Source organism: Micropterus dolomieu, linkage group LG04 (assembly GCF_021292245.1).
Source record: "Micropterus dolomieu isolate WLL.071019.BEF.003 ecotype Adirondacks linkage group LG04, ASM2129224v1, whole genome shotgun sequence".
NCBI classification, from domain to species: Eukaryota; Metazoa; Chordata; class Actinopteri; order Centrarchiformes; family Centrarchidae; genus Micropterus; species Micropterus dolomieu.
Window position 1 is genome coordinate 16,574,934 of NC_060153.1, and position 6,000 is coordinate 16,580,933.

The 6,000-nt window shown below is 39.7% G+C and overlaps 1 protein-coding gene across 5 annotated transcripts in view; it reads left to right on the forward strand.

Moving 5' to 3' along the window:
* rhbdl3 (rhomboid, veinlet-like 3 (Drosophila)) overlaps positions 1–6,000 on the forward strand; it is a 67,644-nt gene that overhangs the window by 22,275 nt on the left and 39,369 nt on the right. Inside the window, exon 1 of one of the 5 annotated variants that reach the window (XM_046048352.1) lies at positions 1,432–1,476. The exons of the other annotated variants lie outside the window; for them this stretch is intronic. The gene's annotated coding sequence lies outside the window, so the exon portion shown is untranslated. Of the gene's footprint in view, positions 1–1,431; positions 1,477–6,000 lie in introns of those variants that run through there. 5 annotated transcript variants of the gene reach the window in all.

Consider the following 6,000-nt stretch of genomic DNA (forward strand, 5'->3'; position numbering starts at 1 on the left):
CTGTAACACACAGTTGTTGAGACATTTTAATCTAAAAACAGATTTCACTATAACGGGTGTGAGAGATAAAGTCAGTCGACTGTGGTCTTCTGGGTGATGTCATCTGTCAGTCTGTGTGTTTGACTTTTTACCTCTCCATCACTGCCCTGCTCCCATTCAGAGTTGCCACTAGCTGACAAGCTGTCGCCTCTACTCAACCTGAACTGGTCTCCTAAATGAGACCAATTCTGTGCCCCACCACCAGGGCTCATGATAAGCACAAAAACCACAGAGCATTTCCCAGCTTAAAGTGCCCTGTAGCTGTGATAAAGTACTCTTTCGGCTGTGTCAGATAATGTGTGTCTATGTGTGTGTGTCTATCTGTGTGAGTGAGAAAGAGACAGACAAGAAAGATATCACACAGGAAAAATCCCTTGGTGTGAAGGGCACGGCCTGAAAAGCCTGATTAATATGAGAAGGTGAGTGTGTCTGAGTGCCTTTCCATTGTACATGCTATGTCGGAGTGTGTTTAAGTGTGTGTGAGTGATGGCCAGTAAATGAGCTGCCCCTGGTCTCGCCTGTCCTCCCTGGTGTTTCAGCGTAATTAGCAGAGAGACTAACGAGCTTCTCGCACACTAACGAGGCTGACTTTTTATTAGAACTGCTAATTGCTCGATATCAAGGGAACACTAGGGCTTTGTGTTCAGGAAGCACCGGGAAGCACAGTAAATGTGTGTGAGGGTTTTGTTTATTTGTGTGCGTGTACTTGTGTGTATGAATGTCTACAATCTATGCTGCTACAATGTTGACATCTGCATACCCACAGTAATTGAAAACCTGGAGAAGAGGTCGCATTTGAAGACCTTATTTAAACAGGACTTTACATATATAATTGTGTATAATAGTATAAACTGTATGTCTGTATGCACCTTTACATGTGTTGCACCTTTACGTGAGCCACATTAACTGGAGAGTGACTTGTCCAAACAGGATCCTATTGTCCTCACTAGAGGTTCTAATCAAGCAAAAGTGAAAACATCTGTGTGGGTGTACCATGTGTGTGGAGTAGTTTTTTTATAGACCCTTTTTTTCGCAGAAGATATTTTGACTTGTAATTGCAGAAAAAGCACAGGTGAAACCAATTTTGTTAACGATGGCTCAGTTCCATTCAGTGTCCCTGGAAGCCATGGCAATGAGCCAGCATGCACAATACCAGGACCCTGGAATTGGCTAAATTAAATAGATTATAATTTATCATATCAATTACTTGCTGTGACAAGCCAAAATGTCTGCTGTGAAAACGATCTATTGTTAATGAAGACTGTGTGTGTGTGTGTGTGTGTGTTTACTCCTCTGACTAAGGTGACTTAAAATCAGGAGCCCATAGCTTTTCAATCAATTAATTCGTTTACTAGCATGCTCCTAATTGCCTGCCACAGTTTACCTTTCCTGCCCAAACCAAGAAAAGTCCCATTTGGAGAGGATTTATTACATTTGGTGAATGTATATTTACTTTATTGTACTTGTGCTGATCTGTGATTTTAATTCTGTATGGAGAACATACATGCACAATTTTTAGTAATTACATGGTTAATTAGAGTCACAAATACCTACTTTATTTGCACACAGAATTTGAGTCTTATCTGGACACACTTTAAATTTTTAAAGTGTTCCTGAGTTTTTAACACCAATAGCCTGCAGTCCAGCCTGGGAACATTTATGACTAAGGAAAAAACAGGAAAGCCATTAGGAGAGTGAGACCTGCCAGCTCATAATATAGGCTGATATAATGTCAGCTACTGGTAATTATTCTGTCTGGGCTAGTCCGCCTTCATGCAATATAACTGATTGTATTTGTAATGCAATACACTATCACCTCATACTGTAGTTGAAACCCTTTAGATTAGAGGTTTGCAATTGTACGGGAACAAATCAAAAGTAAAAGCGAAAAAGGTCAATATGGAAAGTATCTAAAAGAGACTTAATGTCTGGATGATTTAATAGCTTGTTTTGTCTATGGGTCAGCAGACTGAGCAGGTAGAGGCTGTTTTTTTTTTACTGCAGTCCTTATAATAGCAGCGACTCAGAGGTGCACACTGCCTGACTCTGCGGGGGATTGTAAGTAATTATACTGCTGGACAGGCTGTATGCTGACTGGATTTTGCCATACCAGTTATTTAACTAGAAGAAGCAATAATAAGATACAGAGACTTAATAATATAGTAACATATTTTGGGGCTTAATACCCAAAATAACAGCATATACCACAGCTGTACAAAATCATACTTTTATTGACTGTGTTTATCCAGACATGCAATTTAGTAGTTCACAGTAATAATATGGGGATGTTTTCTATATAATGACACATGTATGTTCAATATATTATGTATATATACACAATAGTACAGAAAGTATAAGCACTCAAGGTGAGTTTCCATTCTTATCTGGTGCTTGTTAATATGAAACAAACAATTCTTCCCAGTCATACACACACACTCCTTTGTCCTCTGGCCCTCTATCATTATGGCCGGACAGTAACTCAAGGGCTATTGGAACTCCTGTTCCTTAGGTTACACATTATTGCACTCGCATTCAGTCCCGTCACGTGTGTTGCCATGCTGATTAACCATGGTCATACCTGCTATACCGCCTCAGCCTGGAGGATGTGACTACAGAAGTAGTTACTGACGCCGCAAGCAGCAGCCATATCTCATGTTTATGCAGTGTGTTTACTGCTTCTTGTCCTTGTTCACCAACACACCTTTGCTGTTATTTGAGGTACTGGACAACTTTAATTATTCTTTTCTCACAACTTTTACATGATGAAGTGGTTAAACAAGCCCCACCTGCTGATATCCTGCATGTCACAGCATCCCCATGAGACAGGTCACACATGTTACTGTTCTTCATGCCTGTTTCCTACACAAGCCTGTGTGGTTGTATTGTTTTCTTTAAAAAAACCCCAAAACAAAACAAAAAAAACTTTATTGTGGATAAGACTTCAGGTTCCTGACATGTCAGTTTGTTTCACAGTTTGTTTCACAGCATTTCTGCTTTATTGCATAGAAGACAATGAGGAGTGATAGGATGACTGGAGAGTGACTGACTCACAGCAAAGGTCTTCATACCAATACAAAGCCAACATTTTGTAATTAAATGGTACAGTGTGGGCTGTTTCCTTCAGAGCTCCCAGGGTGCATCATGTCTGAAATGTTGATAATGTTGTTATCAAAGTGTTTTTTTCTCCATTTTCTGCTTATGCAGCATAATTTGGCACGAGTTCATACTTTTATTGCTCCTTCCTTTGTTTCCCAAAATAGATTTCTTGGAAGCACATACTCATGTTTGAGATATTACACTGTATAGATATATATAGAGGAGAAAATGTTAAAATAAGTTATGATTTATTTACAGAATTACAAGGAATTTGTAAAATGTCCCACTGTTGAGTGATTGTCCTGCAGCATTTTCACTTACATACACTGCATGATTATCACATGCCAACATTCACTACATCAGCTCTTCAGTACGTGACAGGTTCAGTGTGTGTAACGTAGGCGTAAGAGGATTTGAGAGTGGCCACTTTGCTGTTAGTAGACCAAGATAGGATTGAGTTACTCACTGTCTCTCTTAATTAACTCTGGTCTGTCTTTGTTCACTCTCCTCGCTTCCTTCCTTCATTTAGCTTGTGTTTACTGTTCTAGATAATACCTCATCAGCAGCTCAAAGACAGTGACCCATACCAGTTTGGGTCAAATGTCAAAGGTCACTGAAAGTGCTGGAGATCAGCCAGGGCTGAGAGTCAATGGTGAAGTTGATCAAAGTCTTAAATGACCTCCTGCCAAGCCTTTCTCTTTTTTGAGGAATTTGATCAGCAGGTGTAATATTCTGTAACCAGACGATTAAGTACAGCAGAAGACTTTTTGATTCTTTTCAGTCTCCTATGTGACTGAATAGGGACAGTTGAGATCATGGAAAGCAATGAACAGCAGCACGAGTAAGTGAGAGATGCTTGGACAATCTTTCCCAGATTAGCATTATGGTCAGAAAATTTGATGTCTGCTTACTTTTTATAAGGCCTGATGATGGTTGTCACCTTGATGGCTAGATATAATCACATTTTGTGTTGAGTATACTTCTCACTGTAGCCTTTGGTATATTTTTATGTTTGCCCTACTTCATATTCCATGGTCTCGGGGCAAACTTGAAAACAACACTGACCCTTACAAACTGCCTACCCTCCAGTTCCTTAATATTCAGCTTTATGAAAATGAGGCAGAAGACAAAAAGCCTTGTATTGTGTCCAATCTGCACCCCCTCCCCACAGCCCAAACCAACCCTCTTTACTCCCTGCTCCCCTCCCTCCTCCTGCTGTTTTTCTCCTCCTCCGCACTGACACCAGGCTGCTGAGAAGCCCTCAATATGAAAGCTCATTGGCTGTGAATGTTTTGTGGTATTATGTCTGCACCAGGATTTATGAGTGTGTATGTGTGTCTATTTTAATCTGGGGATTTGCATCACGCTCCCTTTGCTGTTTGCAAAACAAGCCTTGTGGAGCAGACACAATAACAGAGTTGTTAGAAAATGAAAAATATTGAGATAAAAGTTCACTCAAATTCACAATCTGGTGAATGTTCCTACATGCACAAGCTAAATACTTACCAAAATGTAAGTACTGCATTACCCAAAATCCTCTCCTCACTCATATGTCCATGTAGTATTAGTAATGCAGTAACTAGGTGCAAAAAGAAGCATCTCCATTATTTTTCTTTATTATTACAACCCAGTAAGGCCATTACAAAATGTCGTTAAATAAATAAAAGATACAATTAACTAGAGCTGAGAGAATTAGTCAATTTATTGACAGATCTGTTGAAAAAATGTATCATTTAAGACTTTTTAATTTATTTATTTTACACAAAACAATGCAATTTATTAGTTCCAGCTTCTTAAAGGTAAATACCTCCTGGTTTTCTACATCTTCTATGAGAATAAATTGAATAGCTTTTCTGAGTATCTGAATAACAGACAAAACAAACTTACAAATGGCATTTTTCACTATTTTTTGGGCAGGTTATAGACCAAACGTTTAATCAATTAATCGAAAGAAAAGTTGTCAGATTACTAGATACTGAAAATAATCATTAGTTGCAGCCCTACAACTGAGATTTTGTTAGTCTTTAGTTTATGGTGATGCTTGAGTAGTCTTAGGTGGAGAGTGTATCATATTGTCCTTCTCTGCGTGAAATTCAGGGCGCATCATAAGGAAATGATCACTAATTGAAGTGAAGGGATTGGGTAAACCTTGCATGAAATTGCCATCGTAGGCCCATTGTTGAGTGGATGTCCCTCTGTTGCTCCACCTCAGCAGCCATCCTGTTGAATTCAGGGACTGCTCACTCAACTATGAAGTGTGTGGTATTGCAGAGAGGAGCAAGGCAGTGTTTGTGAGGAAAATAATGAAAATAATGTATGGCTGCCTGCGTCTGGGAGTGACAGTAAAAGAGATAACGGGGCAAATTTATTGAACCATTTATTTTTCTTCTGAAGGAGCCCACATGTTAGCTTTAGAGAGATATAGTGAAGGGAGAGAGTGAAGGAGAGGGGTATGAATGTAGGGTGAGGGTGGTGTTCTGTGTGAGGCGGGGCAAGAAGGGTGAGAGGAGGCTGGCTGGGATTTTAGGGGTGTGTGTGTGTGTGTGTGTGTGTGTGTGTGTGTGTGTGTGTATTTGAGAGAGAAAGATGGGGGAGGTGTGTTTTGAGGGGTCTTGGATTGGACTGTAATCCTTTAGTCCTGGTTAGAAATAACCCTGTGCAGTCTGGGACAAACAATATGACAGGGACACACACACACATACACAAACAACATATTGTTTCGCTCACATGCTGAGCGAGACTAGATTTGGCTGACATTACTTCACCATGACAAAATGTCCTTGGCAGAAACTAGCTGATTTACTGCAAGAGAAGGTTGGTTCTTTTATATTTAGAGTTTACATTTTATTCATTGTGTATATGTGT